Genomic DNA, 22,463 nt, shown 5'->3' on the forward strand with positions numbered 1-22,463 from the left:
AATGCAAGTGAGTGCCAAACTCGCTTTTCTTTTGTTTTCATTAGGTTAAGGCTAGGCAATGTTAGTCACCACAGCATGATCCAGTGTAACGTATTAGTTCATTTTAAAGCAGTTTTTTAAAAATATGCATCTTTAAAACAAAATGAATTAAAATTATGTGGTTTTTTTTTTTCTTCTAATGAACCTGGTATTTATTTCCTTAAAAAGAAACTTCCTCAGGCAGTGACTTAAGTGGTTAAGTGGGAAAAAAAAAAAAAAAAAGCTGAAACAAATCACAGCTCTTCATAATGAAACATGTTTTTTATCAGGAATAGTGCATATTTGAGTAAAACTAGGGAACTTTTTGTAACTTGAAAACAAAGCAATGTTAAATCTCCCTTGAAACTGGGTAATCAATTATGGAATCTGTTTCAATGCTGCTCACTATGACAGGAGTGTTTCAAGTTCATTTGATAATGTGTGAGCTGTTGTTCAGGGGATTGGCAGGACTCTTGGTCCTAGCCTTAAAGAAAATTTGAGAATCACTAGCATACAGAGCTTGTCAGTGCAGTAAAAGTGGTATATTCCTGGGAAGCTGAGGTGGGAGTATTGCCTGAGCTTAGGAGTTCTATGCTGCAGTGAGCTATGACTGTGCCACTGCACTCCAGCCTTGGAGACAGAGTGAGACCCTGTTTCTCTTTTTTTTTTTTTTTTTTTTTTTAAGTATATTCCCTTGTTTGTAACTGATTAGCTTATTTCAATTGATGGTAGATGAGACCTATGGTGGTGGATGAGACCCAGAATCTTCAGAGAGAACATTCTTTTGAGAACATTGTTTTAATTGTCAAAGTCAGGTGGAAGACCGTGTTCTGGAACTATTTTAATTATTAAAACGTATCACCTAAGATAATGAATTCTTCCACAAATATTTTAGTCATAGTTTTTAAGTACCACGTATTCTAAGGTTATCAGAAAATATGTCTTAACAGAATGTTTTGCATACTGAATAATTTGTTTTTGAAAAGGAAAAATTACATTTGACTTACTCAGTTTTTAAAAAATTATTTTTATTTCTAGAGACACGGTCCTTTCTGCATCACCTAGGCTGAAGTGTAGTGGCGTGATCATAGCTCACTGCAGCCGCAAACTTCCCATCTTAAGCGATTCTTCTGCCTCGGCCTTCCAAAGTACTGGGATTAGAGGCATAAGCCATCACACCCAGCCAAGTTAAAAAAATTTTTGATAGTTCACAAACCACTCACAAAAGAATCTGAAATGTCTCCAAGTGTTAAGAGAAAGCAAGCTATGAAATGCTATATTTGTAAGCTTAAAAGTAAATTCGTGTGTTTTCTTAAAAATATAAAACAAGATTAAAATGAATATAGTCATAGGTATGAGGGGCATGTAATTTATCTTCCAACTGGAGATACCTTTGAGAGTTAAAGGAGGAGCAATTAATTGTTATTCCAGGACAACAGATATAAATCGAGATTATACTAAGTGAACTGGGACATATGGTCATCTTTGTCATAGCTTAATTCAGGAAAAAAGGAGTTAGGGAAGTGTGAAGGTCTAACTCAAAGTTTGGTGCTTTTTAAGCAAGTTTAAGGAACTTGAGATGACCTGATTGAGACCCCTAAATCTACAGATGAGGAAAGCAAGCCTCAAGCAAGGGGGGCCTGATCCTTTCCCTGTTCCCTGTGTATTCCCTGTCTGTGGCAAAGCCCATTGGCTTGATTCTCTTCTCTTTAGCTTCATGTTGAGAAGTAGTTTCTTTCTGCAGTTTATTTAATTTGCTGGCAAAATGACGTATTTTTTTTCAGCAATGTTTCAGCTAGATATTTGCTTTATGCATGTAATGTCAATGAAGTACTCATAAGTTTTCAAGAAATGACTGATATAAATCATATGTTCCACTACATAGTCTAAATATTTAGTTTTTGGTCATCTATTTTAATATGTTCAAATTCTGTTAAATAAGACAGGTAGTCACTATGCGGAGAATAAAAACAGACAAAGTTGCATTATGACTTTTCTTCTTGGATATACAGTTTCCCTCTTGGTTTTGGGATTTTTTTAATTGAATTTTTATTTGGCATAAATTATAAACATACATGATTGAAAAAGTAAAATAGTACTAGAAGGCTTATTTAAAAAACAAAACAATAAATTATCTGTCCCTTCCCTTCTCATTCTTAGTTTGTACTTCCCAGAAGTAACCAATTTCTAATTCTTTTGGCTGTTACATATATTGTGTACTTGTTTACAATAAGGTCTAAAACTACCTACTAATGAAGATCTAGCTCTCTTACCCATTCTTTATACTTACTGGAAGATAATAGGTGCTATGGAGGGAAAAGTCAGGGTAAGGAGACTGGGAAGAGGAGGCCATAATTTTAAATGTGGTGATCAGGCTAGGCTTTATTGATGTCTCCACTTCCATTCTATGTGTCATTTTGAAAATCTATTTGCTGTTAATTTAATGGGGTTTTAGGAAGCAACTGAAGGAAATGTATATATTGAGTGCAGTATGTTTAAATGGAAGTCCCACATCACTTTTCAGTTGAGTTAACAAATAACGAATGATAATAACATGTTTACAGAGCATCTACTATATGCCAAGTATTGTTTTAGGAACTGAAGATATGGTAGAGAATAGGAATAATAAAAGCTGGCCCTCGTATAGTTTATGTTCTAGTGGGAGCAAATAATAACAGTAATAGTGCAGGATGTCAAGTAGTGGTAAGTACCGTGGAGAATGAAGCAAGGGGAGGGGATGTAAGGTGGTGGTGAATTGGTACTGTCCCATAAACAGTGGTTTCTGATGTGATTACTTATGATCAGACACTTAAAAGAAATAAGGGAATGAATCACAGGGACATCTTAGAGAGAGGAGCATTCCAGATAGAACAGCAGTTCGAAGGCCCTGAGCTCAGTATGTGTTTGGTGTATTCAGGACTAGAAGGCCAGTGTGGCTAGAGCAGAGTGGGGGAGGGGAGGGTGATAGGAATAGGATCAGATCATACATGCCCTCACAGACTGCAGCAAAGACTTGGATTATGAGTTGGGGAGTCAGTTGCAATGAACTGAGATGTGGCTGACTGCAGGAGGAATAAGTAGTAGGAAGTGGGTCCAGGAGGTTGTTTTAGCCATGTTAAGTTTAAGATACTTTCTAAAAATCCAAGTGGAGATGTACCAGCCTGGAATCCAGGGGCAGGCTCTGGCTGAAGATGTAATTGTTGGTGCCTTCTTAAAGGTTAAACAGAAATTTACTAGCTGTGTGAGGGGAGAAGTGCATTCTGGGTAAATGGAATAGAATAAAGAAAAAAGTATGAAAAAGCAAACCTGGTTCAGGAATTCTCCAGATCGGTGGTGTTGGCCCACAGGGTGTGTGACGGAGAATGGGTGAAGATGAAACTGAAAAGGCAAGCAGGGAGACTATTGTGCAGGACTTTGTAGGACATGCTAAGGAATCTGGACTTTATTCTGTCATGACGGCTGCTCAACCATTTTTATGCCTCAGCATAAGTGAGGGCTACAACATAACACCCATCACTCAACAAGCATGGCAGCAATTTTCATGGGATAGGAAATGTGTATGGGAGCAAAAGGGACATGGATGAGGGGTGGTGATGATGCCACATATACCTGTGTGTGTGTGAAGCTTTGAAAAATCCCTGAGATGATTCTGATATGCCCCCCATATTCCATATGTTTACTCCCTGGGGCAAGGTGGGGCAGGGAGGGGATACCCTTTACTTAGAAATCACTGCAAGCAATGGCAAGCCATTAAAGAATTTTCTTTTTAAATAATCAGATTTGCATTTTAGAAAGGCAATTTTAGCTTCAGTGTAGAGGGTGAACCCAATGGGGAAGAGGTTAGGAGGCCATTTCCGTAGTCTGGGTAGAAGACAATTGCTCCTTGAATAAGTCTGGAGAAGGAATGTTTGACTCCTAGCCCACAGGCGAAATGTGTGGCCAAAGGAATGCATATTTGGTGAAAGTATTGATCAGAAAGATAATGAGTCAAGGATCCCTAATGGTATATGTGTCTGAGTCTTATTTATTATAAGAAGAGCATGGTTGCCTACCATGGCTCTGCTCCAGTCACCCTGGCTATCCCTTAATAAGCCCAGGAAATTGTTCAAATATTTCTGCCATTTGTATTTTCAGCTTGCCTTGTTCAGGGACTTCACCTAGAATGGTATAGCTGGAGTACAGGGTGTGTATGTAGTGGCAGGTGATAGAAAATGAGACTGGAAAAGTAGACCAGGCTCCAGGGCAGGAGGGTCTCTTTTCCTCACTCCATTTAATTTAAAAAAGAAATAGTTTCAATTATATAAGCCCTGTGATTAATGCAGGCAGTTGGAGTACTTTCTAAATCAGAAAAGTAAAAGTGCTGCTCCTTCTACATATCTGTAGAAATTTGTTATGGGGAAGTCTTTATCAAAGAATGTTCCTATGATTTCAGTAGAATTTCTTAAGAAAAGAGCTTCTAAAAACATTCAGTCGGCCCAGCACATTCCAAATTAAATAATGAGAAGTGTGTTTAGTATTTATTAGGAATTCTTTTCTGAACAAAAAAACGTTTTCAGTGGTCTAGGCACTTCCTTTTTCTTCCAAAGAAATGGTAATAACAGGACACTAGAAGTACCTTTCTGTGTAAAGCGAACATCTTGTCAGTTTTCCTTACTTTGTATTTTTCAGTCTCTGCTTTTACCATTTTTGTCCAGGATCAGAGACCTCCAGTAAAATAAAAGGAATTTCTATTTATTGTCTCCTTGATAATCTTGATTTCTAAACTCTTTTACTCCTCTCTTGAAGGAATTTGTGTTACTGACAAAAGAATGGATCCAGGTCATTTAGTAGAGTTCTGAAGAAAGTTCTTAGAGCACTCTATATATTCAAACCTCCGTATCTTTTGATACAAAAAGGACTGATGAAAGGAAGACATGATTCTTTTGAAAGATTAATTCACAGAACTTTTTATCACAGTTGAAATATCAATTGCAATAACAACTGAAAACTGATTGCTATTACTGAACACTGTCCTTAGGTGTCTCACTCTTAGGAGACACAAAGTCACTGGACTACAATTCTTTAGGGCGGGGATTGTGTCTCTTGCTCGTTGTATATACATGGTTCTTACACAGTGCCTGGCATTCAAAATCAAAAAAATTTGGTCTTCAAAAAATGCTTAATGAATTGACTAATTGACTGCCTGAATGAATAAATAAATTGGTGGATTAATGACTGAATGGAGTACAGAAGACTGTGGTCCCAGAAGACCTTAACATTGAGCTTGCTGCAGACTGAATGTTTGCCTCCTCTCAAAATTAATATGTTGAAACCTAATCCTTAATGTGATAGTATTAGGATGTGGGGCCTTTGGAAAGTAATTAGGTTATGAAGGTGGAGCCCTCGTGAATGGGAGTACTATCCTTATAAAAGATACCCCAGAGAGGTCCCTTGTCCCTTCCAACATGTGAGGCTACAGTGAAAAGATGGCCATCTGTGAACCAGGAAGTGAGTCCTCACCAGATACCACATCTGCTGTGCTTTGATCTTGGATTTCCCTGTCTCCAGAACTGTGGTAAACAAATTTCTGTTGTTTTTAAGCCACCTAGTCTATGGTGTTTTTGTTATAGCAGCCTGAATGAGATAAGATAGAACATAGTTCTTATAATGAGCTAACATCACTAACCTCTCAGCTGTGAACTGTGGCCCTGAGAGATGCTCCAACTAGATCCTAGAGCTGTTTCAACACTGTCACCTCTGAGCTATGTGGAGGCCTAAAATTCAATCTCCAGGACAGGGTACATGTGAAAGACAGATGTTAACAAGGTAAGCAAGCAGCTGCTTATATGATTGCTAAACACACGGTGGTCCCAAGTGGGATCGAGAGCCCAGATTCCAAAGCACAACTTAAAATAACACACCATTTGTGTTGGATGTTGTAAACCACCAGTAATCAGCAGGCTATTGCTAAACTTCAGCCATTGCCCATAAGAATGCCTTGTGAGTTCTTGACACTGTGCAATTGAGAAAGCATGGCCATGCCAGCAAAGCAGACTTCCTAGAGAACATAGGACAATGTGGTGTGGGTGTCAAGGGTGTGGACAAGCAGTGTGGTTGGGAGAGTTGGTTATTCAGCTGGCTTTTCTGCCACACCTGCACACGTGGAGAGTCAACCATGGCACCTGTTGCCTAGTGCATGTTTTAAGAGTCTTATGGATGATGAGAGGACCTTTGTGAATTCACTACTGAAGATAGGTCATTTTTAATTAAAAAAAATAATTTGGATGTCAGAGGAAGAAGTAGGGAATGAAAGAATATTTTATAATTCTGTAAAAGAAGTTTTGTTTCTTAAGGGGTATGTAATGAGCCCACATGCAGGCTTATTTTATAAAATGTGCTAAAATTCATAAAAACATTGCCTAGTCCAAATTTACACCATTATTATGCTAGAGCTTACTAGATAGCAATGATAATAGCAGTCTTACTGAACCCTAGCAAAGTTTGAAGAAATTTGTACACCTCTGCATACTGTAAGGAAGATAATAGCTACAGCCCCATCTTATAAATTAGGAAGCTAGGTTCAGAGAGGCTAAGAACTGTGAGCAGAGACATACAGCCAACAGTAATTATGAAAAAGAGCATAAAACTCAAAACAATGTTCTAAACTTGAATTTTGATTATTCAGAGTGCTCAAAATGCTACATTATAATCATTAAAAATATTGAGTTATAAGCATAGTTACATCAAAACTATTAAACTTTCACCATAATTGTTTGCCTTTAATCTCATGAAACTTAAGTGAACAAGCAAACAAATTGTCAAAGTAGATTATCTTTGTTAAAGATAGGCTACTGGGCCAGGTGATGTACCTCACACCTGTAATCCCATACTTTGTGGGGCTGAGGTGGCAGATAGCTTAAGCCCAGGAATTCGAGACCAGCCTGGGCAACATGGTGAAACCCTGTCTCTTCTAAAAATACAAAAATTAGCTGGGTGTGGTGGTGCACGCCTGTAGTGCCAGCTGCTGTGGAGGCTGAGGTGGGAAGATTGCTTGAGTCCCAGGAGGCAGAGGTTGCAGTGAGCCAAGATCAGGCCTCTGCACTCCAGCCTGGGCACAGAGTCAGATCCTATCTCAAAAATAAATAAATAAATAAATAAGAAAAGACTACTGAACATCCTCACATTTTAGAAATTACTGTAACTATTTGTCATAGTTTAGGATCTTGCAGCACAGCCTACAGACATCATAAAATAATCAGTTGCAAAACCAGACTTCCGCTTTTTGTGTCTACTCTCATCTTGCACCTAAACTGTGAGTCACTTTGATTGAGCTTCATAAACATAAAAACAAATTATTTACTAATATATTTGTCTACAGTCTCCATCTCTTAATTTAGTACTGTTTCCTGGACTTTTAAGACTCTGTCATAAATGTTTGTGGTTTTTCAGGTGGTTGAAGTGAATGGAGTCATTGTAAAACGCTTTCAATCAGCTGACCAATGCTTTATATAACATAAACCTACTTTATCATCCTCTCCTAAAGAAGAGAAGATTTAGCTAGAACAATTATTAACAGAAGATGTGGAGATATAGAAGCAACTAGAAAATATTTCACAATCAATACATCTTTCAAGCAGTCAGTCATTTGTCACTCGTATTGCTTTTTTAAACCCTTTAAACCCAGCCTTACATGGAAGGAATAAACGGAACTCGAGTTTGGTTTTTCTTCTTTTTTTTTTTCTGTTAAGGCAGATTTAAAATTTTTTTTGGTTTACTTTTCATTGAATTTTGTCAATTCTTGGTCGAATGTATGTATGTGTGTGTTTTTTAAAGAGGTCATACCTGTTTCTTTTTTTTTAACGAACTAGAAGTATATATTATAGAATGTTAGAATTGAAAGGGACCCCAAAGATGATCTAGTTCAGCCTTCCCATTTGACAGTTGAGGAAACACTTTGTTTGGCATTTCTTTACTTTAAGGAAAGTTAGGGCACTGCCAAAATCAACACTGCCTGCTTTGTTTGACTTTTCACTGCTTGTCGGACAAACCCTAGGTTGGAGGATATATACAAACAGGGACTAAAACAAGCAACATCATGCCATCAGCCATCAATCTGGTTGTTGTCTTATTCTTCCCCAAAATAATTTCAAGTCAACTATAGACATAAACACTCAAATTGTATTAATTTATTTATTAAAATGGCTGATATTTTGCTTACTAAAAATCTGATTATTTCTTTGGCTCCTGGTTAGATGAGCAAGTCAAATGTTAACAACCTGAGTACAATCGTCTATTACAAAACAGTGAATCAGCGCCCTCTAGCACATTTCTGAGTCACTACTTTTTAAAAAAACCTTTTAAAAAATGTAACTGAAACTAAAATATTCTAAACACTGTGCTGGGCTTATCATACTATCTCATTTTTAATTCTCATAAAATTGTACAACATAGCTTGAGACAGCTCTGTAAGTAGGTAAAGATAATATACAATGTAGTCAGGGCTGCTTCGTGTGTGGGAAGATAGTTGTGGTCAGAGAGCAGCTGACTCCACTGAGGGAGGCAATGATGAATGAGAAGAGGCCCTGGATCCCTGGGAGCTCCCACCATAGTAGGAGAGACAGATCTCTGGAAAGGAATGTTGCAATAGGCATGTCAAGAACTATCGCACAGTTATTTCTTTTTAAATGGTGTGAGAGCAAAAAAAATAGAAATGCTAACTCTGGGGGTTTTGAAGATAACTTGAATGAAGAAGTTACATCAGACTGAGTATTAAAGGAAGAGAGTTGTTTGCCAGGTGAAAAACAGAAATGTCATTCAAGGAAGCAAGAAAAACAAGTGAGAAGGCATGGTATTGAGGAAGACTGTGATGTGTATGCACACGAAATGTAAGGGGGCCAGTGGTGCTGGAAACCGGGGTGCATGGGATGGAGATGTGTGGGGTGGGGTGTGTGGAGCAAGTCTGGGACAAGCTTCTGTGCCAATGTAGGGATATGGAAGTTGTCCTCTGGAAAACTGGAAGTATTGGAAGTTTTCAGTTGGAAAATAATGTAATTGGATTGCTTTCTTTTTCTTGCCATAAAAATTAAGAAATATAATCCTTAATGAGGAAAAAATACTGAAACATTAAAACAGATATAGTGTATAAAGCATAATTATAAGCACCTCTGTAACATATAACATTGTGAAAACCCTTCATCTCCTCCCCAGTCATATGTCATGGAAGCCCCAAAAATGATAACCACTGTCCTGATTCTTAATCACTTCTTTGTTGTTCCTTAGTTTTTTCACTTATGTATACGTACTCAGAAAAGACAGTCTATTTAGACTAGTTCTGAACTTTTTATAAATGGAATCATACTGCACATATTCTTTGTGTTTAAGTTTTATTGCTCAATGTTTTGTTTTAAAGATTCATCCTTGTTGATTGTTCCAGTAGCAATATTTATTTATTTACATTGCTATATAGTATTTTCTTGTTTGACTATTTCACAGTTTATCTTGTGTGTTGTATATTTTTTCTTTGGTTTTTAAAATCATTCTTATGTTTATTTGATCAGTTTTTATGTTTATTACCAGTTCTTTTATACCAGCTTTTTAAAAATAGCAATTATGAACAATATGAGCTTTTGTACTGTGTATCCCGTTCACATGGTACATAACAGTCTCTAGGATATACTCAAATTCACTTTTTAAAAGATTTTATTTTTCTATGAGCAGTTTTAGGTTCATAGCAAAACTCAGAGAAGGGTATAGTGATTTCCCACATACCTCCTGCTCCCACACATTCATATCCTCCCCCATTATCAACACACCCCACCACAGTGATACGTTTGTTGCAACTGATAAACCTACACTGACACATGATAATCACCCAAAGTCCACAGTTTATATTAGGGTTCACTCTTATGTACATTCTAAATGTTTGGACAGATGTATAATGACATTTGTCCACCATTATAGTATCCAGATTAGTTTCACTGCCCTGAAAATCCTCTAGGTTCTGCTTGGTGATTCCTCTTGCCCCACAACTTCTGGCAACCACTGATTATTTTACTGTCTTTAGAGTTTTGCCTTTTCCAGAATAGTTGTAATTATACAGTATGTGGCCTTTTCAGATTGGCTTCCTTCACTTAGTAATATGCATTTGTTTCTTTCATGTCTCTTCATGGCTTGATAGCTCATTTCTCTTTAGCATTGAATAATATTCCATTGTCTGGATGTGCGATAGTTTATTTACCATTTATCCATTCACCTACTGATGGACATCTTGGTTGCTTCTAACTTTTGGCAATTACAAGTAAAGCTGCTATAAACATCCATTTGCAAGTTTTTGTGTCGGCGTAAGTTTTAAATTCAATTGAAATATCAATTGGTATCAATTGGATAGATACCAAAGAGCATGATTGCTGGATCATATCGTAAGAGTATTTTAGTGTTGTAAGAAACTGCCAAACTGCCTTCCAAAGTGGCTGCACCATTTTGCATCCCCACCAACAACAAATGACATATTCATTTGTCAGGAAGTCATCTGACAGGACTGAGTGGCATAAACTGTAGTGAGGTGATGTAATGAGAATGTGGACCACATTCAGTGAGGTTGGAGAGGAGAGGTCCACACTGAGGGGTGGACCTGAAGCAGACTTAAGCTGCACAAGAAATGGAGTGGTATCGCCAGTGACCCTGAGTTTTCTAGCTTGAAAGATTAATATCCTTATCTGACATCAAAACTCAGGAAAAATAAGTTGTAACATAAGCTGAGTTCTATTTTATGTTTGAAGTGATTGCTAGACAAATAAGTGAAATATCTTCTAGGCAGTTAAAAATGCCCATGTAGAACTTGGGAAAGGGAGATGAATATTTGGAAATGTTAACACAGAGTTGGTTGTTGAAGCCATAGGAAAAGAGAATAATGATCATTACCAACACTTTTGGGCATTTACTATGTGCCAGGCACTATTAGAAGAATGTTGTATGTTTCAACTCTTAATTTTCACAACAACCCAATGAGGCAGGTAATATTATTTTCATTTTACAGATAACTGAGGCACAGAGAGATCTATTAGCTTGCTGAAGGTCAATGTCTAGTCGATGGTGGTGCCAAGAGGAGATTATTCAGGGTGTGTATGTGGAAAATACCGAATTTTAGTGAGTACCAATATTAATGGTTGGGAGGAGGAGGGAGAGCCTATGAAGGAGGCTTGGATGAATAATAGTCATGGAGTCTGGAGGAGAGCCAGGGAGTGTTATTAGCAGCCAAACTTAAATTACCTTAATAAGGTAAGTGCTGCAGGTGCCTGGCACTACCAGAGGAGGTCAGGTATCATGCCAAAGTACAGTCACAGATCATCAAGCTCTGAATCCACCTGTGAATGAAACTTACTCAAGATTGGTTCATTGCTTCCAAGAAAGGAGGTGAACTTTTTTTTTTTGAACTTTTAAAAGAAATCTAAAAGTAAAATATAAAAAAAAAATTTCTTGCCCTTGGGTTGCTTTCTCAGCTAAAGTAAAAAGAAAAATCCCTCCCATAAATAATTCAGTTATGTGTGAGTATGGAAAGATGGTGGACAATGGGGAGTGGGGGTAGTGGGGAAGAGAACTGTGCTGAGTAAACAAGACAAAAGCAGTTGAGCTGAGTAGGAAGGAGAACAGGAAGAGGTCTGCGATAGTCCCTGTTCTGCCCAGGCCTGCACTTCCACCATCCCCCACTGTGGCTTGGTGACTGATTAAAATGGATGGGAGTAGGTGTCCAGGTGGCCCTTCAGCTGCACCTGGATCCTAACCCATGACCTTGTTTCTTCCTGGTGTTGCCTTGTTCCTCCGTGGATAAGCTACCTACTGTTTTCCACAGGGTTGGCAATTCAAGATTCCTTACGTTATTCTGAGCTGTGTGATGTGCTCAGACAGTCATGGCCTGTGCCGAAGGGCTCACATTCTGAGCTGAATAAAATAGGCATGGTGCTGGCTCTGCAGTAAGAGAAGAGAAAATCTAAGCCTGCTTCTCATTCATTCATTCATCGATTCACTCACTATTCCCACAAATATGTACTGAACACCTACGAAGTCCTAGGCACTATGCCAAGACCTGTGTAACTAAAAGAGGATTAAGTCAGGTGTTATCCATGCCCTCTTGGAATGTATAATCTAGTGGAGGAGATGAACAAAAATTAACAAGCAACAAATGAAAGATAAAACTGCTACATGTAATGAGGAAAAAATGCAGCTAAAAAAGGTGAAGGGGTGGATGGGGAACTATTTAGAAAGACTGGTCATAGAAGATGTGGTGGAGACTTCCTGTACTTGTCCATGTCAGGTTCTCTGCCTTTAAGGCGTGGGAAAGAACCATACCTCCTCTTTCCATTCCATTTAGGTGAAACCTTGTGGCTAGTTCTGAACAGATATTGGTATTTGAAGCAGGGTGCTTTATTAATTAAAAAACCCTAAAATATGAGGCATGGGCTTGGCAATTCAGTGGTGGAAGCATAGAAATTGATAATGGAGGCTAGATAGATGACAATTCTTGTTATGTGGTGGTTGGTAAAGCCAACTTCTGTATTAACTTGGAGGAAGATTATGTAGCTGAAGAAAATATGACTCTAGGGGAAAGGATTGGAAAATAATGTGTCTACTGTATGTTGGCAACTACTAGCTATTTTTTTAAAGGAATATAAAACTATTTATTAACCAGTGTTCACCAGTATTTACAATAAAGTAAACAATATACAGTTAAATAACATTCTAATTACTACAAAGTTGTTCTTCCTGGCTTTTGCTGAACCAGTAAAGCAAACTGAAGATTGAGCCTACATGTAAGGAATGAGTTGGGGTAAAGAAAAAACATGCAGGTCAATAGGTTAGATTACAAAAGGTTGTTCACACATTTGTAGCAGCAGGTCCTAAACTGCCAACATCTCTAACCATCTGAGTAGGTTTCAATGAGCCAAGTCTTACATATTCCATTCATCATGACCTTTTAGTCAATGTAGCAACAGGGATTTCAACATTTTGTTAAGGAATGGCACACTAGGGAAATTTTTAAATGTTCATTTAATTTACTTTTGTTTAGCTAGTTAAAACACACTAGCATTTGTCTAGTTTCCTCATCTGGATGAGGAAACCGGCTGTGATGGCAGTGATAAAATTTTTCCTTTTAGGAATTTTGCAAACAAACCACTGCAATTATAGATGCTTTAAAATTATCCAATTTAAATTGTCCTATTTAGAATTACTTATTTCACTTGAAATGTATGGCTTCAGGAAAATTTTCAATTTAACTTGAAGTGATTATCTCTTATTTTGCTTGGAATAGTGGCATCTCAGAAACATGGGTTTACCTGTGATTTTTTGTTTGTGTGAATGCTTAAAAACAAATGAACAAAAAATTTACATATGCATTTTATGGATACACACACAAAAAATGTAAAAAATCTAGAATGGTCCTTAGGCTTATGAGAACACAAGTTTTGATTGAGTAATGACTATGGACATTTCCCCCAACATTTAGAAAAGCTGTTCTTTAATGAAGAGGAAATAATATACCATGCTATCAAATGTTCTTTTCTGATAAAGGAAGCAACTACAGAAAGCTTTTGTTTGTTCAAAGTAACCAGTGCTATGGATTCAAAAAACCCCCCAACAACTCTTCCAACACTACTTTCAAAATGAACATATCAAACTTGATTTTCATTAGGATGTAGTTATTTCATCACACTAGTAAATCAAAATCCAAGACCCAAATTTTATATATATATAAATACATATAAAAAAAATGTGAACAATTATTGAGCTTCATCTTTTGGACAAGAATGCCGAGTTAGTCTCTCTTTATAAGAAGCAAGTACAATTTGAGGGCACTTCATATTTGCCTCTTTCGCCAGCACCAAGTCTGCCTCATCTGAATCTTTCCATTTCATGAGAAACATCAATTCTCCACTGCCGTCTGTTGCACCAATTATTTTTTCAGGATCAAGACCTCTGGCAAATCTTCTTGGTTTGTCAGCAGCATCTCTTTTCTTCTGTGATTTGCTGTCATCAGATTCACCGTCAGATAAAGATTTTCTTTTTTACCATCTTTTTCTTTGCCAGCTTTCTGAGAGTTAAGAAATGCTTCAATCAATTCTGGACAATCTAGATTTTCTTCAGGTTCCCAAGTATTGTCAGCATCTGTAAATCCCTTCCACTTCAGGAAATATTCCACTTTCCCATTCACTACATGTCGATCTAGTACTTTTTCCACCACAAATTCTTCAGGCTCTGCCTCTTCAACTTTTTTACTTTTTCCATTCAGTTTTTTCCCCCATTTTTTGCAATGTAGTTTTATTAGAGGCCATTTTTTATAGCAGACTTTAAGAGCTATTATTCACTGTCTCCGAGCTGCTCCGGGTCGCCGGTCTGCAGCGTCTCCAGTCCTGCGTGCCTACCACTACTAGCTATTTTTTTTTTGACAAGGCTTTTTAAACTCAAGAAAAGAATTGGTTGCTTTGTTAACAAACATGAGAAGGAATGGAACTATTTCAGAAAATTGGGGCCTTGCAAAATTGGAAATCCTAACAGGCTTTAAATTCCAAATACTAAGTCAGAAACTGAGAAAGGCTGAAAGATGAAGCCTAGTAAAATAACCTGTGGAAAGGTAAAATTAAAAGTATGGTGTCTCCACCTATTGATAATGCCTTTCAATAGATTAAGGAATTTCAGGGCAGATAAAATTAGGGTATTCAATTGGATAAATACACATGGCAAAGATCAAATTAAAGTTGTAGCTTTTCCACAGAAAATCATAGACTCAGGTATATTCAAGGTACCAGTAATGGCAAGAGAGAGATAGAGAGACATGAAGATCTAGATAGAGAGGGAGGAAGAGACAGAGGAAGGTAGGGTGGATAGGAGGACCAGGGAAAGAGGGACAGAGAGACATAGATGGAGAGAGAGAGAGACACGGAGGATGGGGCAAGAAAACAAAATGATAGAGTATATCTGAGAACCACATCTCGGAAAGAATGGTGGATATTGGCAAATACAGTTTAGTTTACTGGAATCAAAGAAATAAGAAGCTTACTAAATTACCACTTGGCAAAAGCCATAAAAGTCCCTACCTTGAGTATACAGAAATGTTCCTTGATTTTCAGGACTCCACTCTCTGGAAGGTCTTCTGTTATCTTCCTTTGCCATGTACTAATGGGCATATATTCGTCTTGGGGACTGTGTAATTCTCTTAGTGCGTGTCCTTCCTACGTAATGTCAGAAGACCATAGGTCTACTTGGGCTTGTGATTCCTTTGACTGGAAATCTCTCCCAAATTTTAGTAAGCTTCTTACCTCTTTGATTCCAGCAAGCTGTATTTGTCAATAGCCACAGTTCTGAGCTATATTTGTCAATAGCCACAGTTCTTTTCAATACATGATTCCATTCTTCTGCTTTCTTGAAAAGTAAATTTTCTGTTGTATACAAATGGATTGCATGAAATGTTCTTGCTTATTTTCCAATTAGTATGTCTTCCATGTCTTTTCATCCATACCAGCACATACAGATCTACCTCAACGGTATGGATCTACTTTGTATTCTATGCATCAATACTACATAACTTATTTAAATAGTACTCTACAACTTGACAATGTAGCAAGTTTCAAAGTGATGCATTCTTTTTGGGAAAATCTTCCATGACAGTTTATCCTCTCCACAGAGTTCCTTTAAATTTCTGAGATTTTATAATAGTGTCATCTATAATTTGAAGAACTCAAAATTTTGTTTTATTAAGTTATTTTTATTTTCTTCATTCTTATTCTTCAATCTTGTTTGTTATTTATTATTGTTTTCTTTGGAAATTCATATCTTTGATCACATATCATAAATTAGTAAAGGAAATTTGAGTTCAGGAGAACTGGGATTGTGATGATAAGTGCCCATTGACAACAAAGCTCTATTACACACTATCACACATTGTGCTCTGCAGCTCTCATAAGAATGCAGACTAATGACATGACCCTGCTTGGAATATGACTGCTAGATTCTAATACAGCATTAATCTTGGCCCCAAGACCCTCCAAAGAGAGTAAAATCAAGTTAAGATTCACATATCTTAGGTATCATGTGCAAGATGCAATGCTAGATGCCAAAATTAACAAGTTGATTTACAAAATCTGACACTCCTAATCCCAAAGGGAATATATTTCTGAATGTTAAAATTTGTGGATATATTCTGGATATATATTGTGGATATATAAATTTGTACATACATATTGTGGCTCTCTCTCTCTTTCTATGTCTGTCTCTCTGTCTCTCTCTCCATCTCTCTCTCACCTTTGAAATAACAATTTGATTTGATGGGTGCTATGGTCTGAATGTTGGTGTCCCCCCAAAAATCCTATGTTGGAACTTAATATCCAATACAATAGTATTAAGAGGTGAGGTCTGTTGAGAAGTGATTAAATCATGAGGGCTTCACTCTCGTGAATGGGATTAGTGCCCTTATAAAAGAGGTTGAAGGGAGGTGCCTTGTCTCTTCCACCATGTGAAGACACAGGAAAGTTGCCATCTATGAGGAATAGGCTCTCTTACCAGACACCAAATCCGCTAGCATCTTGATCTTGGACTTCTCAGCCTTCAGTACTGTGAGAAATAATTTTTTGTTTATAAATTACCCAGTCTAAGGTATTTTGTTATAGCAGACTGAAAGACTAAGACAATGAGAAAACATTGTTTCACCAAAATTGCTAATAGACATAGGTCGTAAAAAGCACAGAAGGAAAACTAACTAGGACCTTTAATAGCCTCAGAGTATCAGATGATGTTGATGATGGTGGTGACAACAACAATGGTAGCAACGATGATGTCAACAAAGACTTGGCCATATCTAGTTTCTCTAAGTTGTTAAATCAAGTTTATCCTAAAGCAGCCTCCTTACGTATCTTAAGTTCAGCCTAAAGGTTTCTCTGTAATGTAAGCAGACTGTAACCTACTGTTGTGCCAGTCAACAAGTTTTGGCCAATCAAAGGGGGTCAACTGTTCAAACTGTGTTCAAATAAGGTAAATGCCAAGCTGTAACCAATCAGGCTGTTTCTATACCTCACTTCCGTTTTCTGTACGTCACTTTCCTTTTTCTGTCTATAAATCTTCCACGGGATTCTCTCTGAGCCTACTCTGGCTCAAGAGGCTGCCAGATTCATGAATCATTCTTTGCTCAATTAAACTCTGTTAAATTTAATTTGGCTATGGTTTTTCTTTTAACAGAGTTAAAATAATTATCTGCTGCAAGAACAAAAATTAGTGTGTTAATCACTAAGTACTTCAATTCTTGTGATAGGCTTAGGAAATTCACACTAAGAGAGGAATAAAAACCTTTAAAAGGCTTTTTTGAAATGTCATGGGATTGCCATTTAGCAAATGACATCTCTGTGCCAAGGAAAGGGTCTGATCTTTCCCTCCTTCTGCTTTACACTTCCATTGGAAAAACTTTTATAAACATTTAAAGTATCTCAAGACAATAGCATGTTCCAGATTTTCAAATATGTTATCTAACATGAGCAATATATCCACAAATTTTAACATTCAGAAAGATATTCCCTTTAGGAATAGGAGTGTCAGATTTTGTAAACTAACTTTTTAATTTGGCATCTGGCATTTCTTCTTGCACATGTTACCTAAGATATTTGAATATTAATTTGATTTTACTCTTTCTGGAGGGTCTTGGGTCCAAGATTAATGTTGTATTAGAATCTAGCAGTCATATTTCAAGCAGGGTCATACTATTAGTCTGTATTCTTATGAGAGCTGCAGAGAACAATGTTTGAGAACTAGCACACATGAAGACAATTGCAAGACACTTTCAGATTCACAGTGTGTATGTGCATTTCCTTTCAAGAAGTTTCTTTTCTAAGAAATGTTCTGTGGTTTCTGAAACCCATTCCTGACATTGAAAATGATAGTGCTGAAAAACAAAGTACTACAGTTAAAGGAAACCAAAGGGAACCCATAACCATTGGCTTTACACTGTGCTTAATGTGAGACTCTACTGCTCATTTCTTTTTATTTTTTAATTTTTTATTTTTTATTTTTGACCTCTGAACTTTTTATTGGCCTCCTGCTCCTCAAAGGGTCCCCTACTTCTGCTGGCTTAATGTCTCAGAACTTTGGTGTCATTGGTCTCAGACACCACTTTGCCATCCACTATCCGGCGGGTGGTGGTCTTTTGGATGGTTTGCACGGAGTTGCTGCTGTCCAGGGCATCACCAAGTTCGAAGTCCTCGCCATATTCCAGCAGGCGTTGGTAGGTGGTGATCTGAGTCTCCAGCTTGACCTTGATGTCCAGCAGGGTCTCGTACTCCTGGGCCTAGTGCTGTCCCTCTGCCTGGGTCTGTGTCAGCTCTGAATCCAGGCGCATCAGGATCCCATTGAGCTGTTCCATCTGCAGGGCATAGCAGGCCTCTACCTCCCTCAGGCTGCTTTCCAAGCTGGCCTTCAGATTTCTCATGGAGTCCAGGTCAATCTCCAAGGAATGGATTGTACATCTCAGCTCTATGAGCGTCATCTCAGCAGCTCCAACCTCGGTGGACTGCGTGGTGGCCACTGTGGTGCTCTCCTCAATCTGCTGAGACCAGTACTTGTCCAGCTCCTCTTAGTTCTTCCGAGCCAGCTTGTCATATTGGGCCCAGATGTCTTCCATGATCTTGGCAAGGTCCTGAGATTTGGGGGCATCTACCTCCACGGTCAGCCCAGAGCTGGCAATCTGGGCTTGTAGGCCTTTTACTTCCTCTTCATGGTTCTTCATGAAGAGCAGCTCCTTTTTGACAGCCTCGATCTCTGTCTCCAGCTGCAGCCGAGTGACATTGGTGTCATCAATGACCTTGTGGACCCCACGGATGTCGCTCTCCACAGACTGGCACATGACCAGCTCTGTCTCATACTTGACACTGAAGTCATCAGCAGCAAAACAGGCATTGATTTGCAGAACGATGCGGGCATTGTCCACAGTATTTGTGAAGATCTGAGCCCTCAGGTCCTGATGGTCATGAAGTAATGGCTCCAGTCTCTGGCCTGGGGTCCCTTCTTCCCCAGGTGCTCCCGGATTTTGTTCTCCAGCTTCCAGTTCTCGGTCTCCAGACTCCTCACTCTGGCCAGGTAGGAAGCCAGACAGTCGTTCAGGCTTTGCATGGTCTCCTTCTCATTCTGGATGCCTGCTATTCCTGCCAGACCCCTGGCCATCCCTGCAGCCAGGCCCCTGGATCCCATGCCACCCCAGAAGCTGGTGGAGCAGGACACAGAGATCCAGGAACCAGAGTCCCTGGTGCCTGCATAGACACTGGCTGCACTGCTGACTAGCTGGGCAATGAAGCTGGGTGTCTGGACAGAGCCCAGGGAATGGTAGTTGGTGGAGAAGATGGAGCAAGTGGTGAAGCTCATGCTGTCCAGGGAGGAGAGCAAGAGGACAGGACTCAGGCTTTGCCAACGACATTCTACTACTCATTTCTTAACAGCTAAAGCAAATCACAGGCTTTCAAAAGTGTAAAGACATTTAAAATACTATTTAGTCTACCTCTCCACACCATTAGGGTGTTAGTCAATTTCCACTAAGGGCTGAACTTCTGAGCAATATCCTCTCAGAACAGAGCTGGGTATGGAGGGCTGCGAACCTTCAATAGACCCAGAGCTAGAACCAGTCAATCCAGTGGTGGTGGGAGTGGATGGCAGGGTACTAGACTCAAGGCCAAGTGCTGGGGAAACATTCAGACTGGCAGGCAAAACCTGGACTCTCAATTACAGAAACCTGTACTAAGTTCTGAATGATCACTGCATCTGGGAGATTTGGGTTTGGGAGAGCACAGAAGTAGCAAACCCAGGAGGTGGTGTTTAGAGACACAAGCTGACAAGACAATGTGTCAGGATGCAGCTCAGTCTGTGATAAGTTTCAGAGGCAGAATTGCAGACTACATATTCTGGTCTATGAAGCACCTAAACCTGACCTTCCACTTGTAGCTTTGGCCTCATGATGTGCCAACTTGCCTGTCATTCTCAATGCTCCCATCACTCTGGCCTTCTTTCTAACCAAGCTCCTTTGTACCCCAGACTCATTCAGGTTAAATGTCAGTTTCTCATAGAGGCTCTTTCAGGACACTCTCTAACTCCAATTTATCCTGTGCATAATCTTTAGGACCCCTCCTCTCCATTTCCTATATCATCTCTACTAAAGTTCAAAGACGGCAGTATACCTGTGTCTTCTTCCTTGTTGTATCCAGAAATACCAGGCACTTTTGATAGGTACCTGACATATTCTGAGTGTTTATTAAACATTTAAATGAATGACTGAATGAACAAATGAACTAATTAATAACTGGTTAACAAATGAATTAATCTAGTTGGGGAAGGGGGCTGATAGATAAAAGTTTCTGTAAGTAAACATATTTCAAACAAATCCTTGACTAAATACAGAAGCCAGAGAAGAGAAGGTGATGGACTTCATTAGAGTCTTAATAAATGAAGGGAATGAAAACAGACCATAGGAATGAGGTGAGGGAGGAGATGGTGCTGATTAGTTTGGGCCTCAGTGGATGATAAACTATTACAGCACAGTGGTAAAACCCTGGTATGGCTATCAGCAGGTAACCAGGAAAATGCCAGCCATCCTTCTTGGTTTGAGAGATGTGGGAGAATAAATTAATCTCACTCAAGAAGACAGAAGGATGCATTTTTATTAGGTTTCGGTTAGGGGAGATTTGGATAAAGCCATCTGCACAAAGGTTGTGGATACACTGATGTTTGTGCATGATGGAATATGGGAAGGGTGGAGGAGAGAGGACACATCTTAGAGTATTATGGTAGAGGTGAAGAAGAGTCCAGCAGTAAGAGGAGAGCTACTCAAGGCACAAGGGAAGAAATTTATCTTGGGAGATGAAAAATTTCAAAGATAATAGAGCAGAAGTGATTCGCTTCAAACATGCAACTTTGCTGCAAGTTGACAGGAAGCCTAGCAGTATCTGGTCTAATCTCAGAGAAGAGGGCCCCAACTTTCCTGCATGACCATGAAGACCCTCATCTGGGGTTGGCCTCTAAACACACAGAAAAAAGATGTCTGTTTACCACATCACTATGGAATGACAGCTTTTGGCACTACGCTTTTGGCACCCTGCTGGTGGTGTTGGAGAGGGAGTAGTTAAGAAGGCAAGTTGGACTAAGAAAAGAATAATACATTTCTTGTCCATTCTCTAAAAATTCACTTGGTTCCATGGGCTACCTATTCTTCCCAGATAAAATAAGGCAAGCCTAGTGGATGGGCACCAATAAGAACCATTTCATTGTGAACTGCCCACCCAAGCTCCATATCCAAATACTCTCCTTGTGGTGAAGCAGACAGCTAAGGTGTACACCAATTCTCTTAAGGTAGCAGAGTCATTGAGTCACTTAATATTATCCACTGAATTGATCCTCGTTTAAAATTCAAAATTCGGTATTCATCAAGATTCTTAAGTTATGTACAATGTAATTATTTGTTGTCTATTCCCCAAATTGCATTTTAAGGGGAAAACTCTCACACTGATCATTCATTTAACAGACATACCCTATATGTAAAGGCACTTTACATACGCTACTCAATCTACTCATGTCAATAATCTTGAAAAGTGGGCACTATTATCCTTCTTTTACAAATAAGGATGCTGTGTCTCAGAGGGGCATACTTGTTAAACACACCACAGACAAGATGCACTTGACTTCAAAGCCCATGTTCTTTCAAGCACACCTCAGCTCAGTTCTTTCAAGCACACCTCAGCTCACTCTGGAGTCACACAGAGTAAGGCTCAATATCACAGAAGTGGTTACAGTGTTTGTGTCAGAACAACGCTGCCTTGAGAAAACTGAAGGTGGAAGAAACAACGTTAGATAGATGTAGCTGCAGTTTGAAATTTTGGGTTCAACTAGTATTCTTTGAATAATCATGTATCCCCTTCTGTGCAGATCAGCTTGGTGGTCAGAGTCAGAATTTTACCCTCCTCCAGGCATTGACAGTGTTATGACATATCTGAAAGAAAAGAACATTGTATTGATGAGTAAATCAATACAGTATATTTGGTCTAATGTCCTGAAGGAGATCAGGCAGAGGAGAGAAGAGTCAATGTGAACTAGGCTGGTGGTTCTGTCCAGGAGGGAGACAGAAAGGGTGCCGCACATCATAGAAGTACCAGAACTTGAGCTGGACTTTGCTGATTTAGCTTATGAAAGAGGAACCAGAAATTTGTCCTTGAATAATGTTTCCCGTAAGTAACCAGTTTTTTGATAATTATTTGGTTTTACTGTGATCTGGCTTAGTAACTAGGGTGGCTGCAATAGAGGAAAATCTGGTATTTCCCAGTTTTTCCAACTGGCGGCCGTGGGTTAAGAAGGGTAGTTTCCTGGTTCGCTGTCAGATTGGTGGTAATAAAGGAACAAGGTCAATCTTCTTTGTAATAAAGAACAAGGTGGTAATAAAGGAACAAGGTAATAAA

The 22,463-nt window shown here is 38.8% G+C and overlaps 2 pseudogenes; both read right to left on the reverse strand.

Moving 5' to 3' along the window:
• Window positions 1-13,772: 13,772 nt before the first annotated feature.
• On the reverse strand, window positions 13,773-14,351 carry LOC129038606 (chromobox protein homolog 3-like; annotated as a pseudogene).
• A 3,728-nt stretch (window positions 14,352-18,079) lies between these two features.
• Window positions 18,080-19,389, reverse strand: LOC129038608 (keratin, type I cytoskeletal 18-like; annotated as a pseudogene).
• Window positions 19,390-22,463: the final 3,074 nt, after the last annotated feature.

Source organism: Pongo pygmaeus, chromosome 5 (assembly GCF_028885625.2).
Source record: "Pongo pygmaeus isolate AG05252 chromosome 5, NHGRI_mPonPyg2-v2.0_pri, whole genome shotgun sequence".
Classification (NCBI taxonomy): Eukaryota; Metazoa; Chordata; class Mammalia; order Primates; family Hominidae; genus Pongo; species Pongo pygmaeus.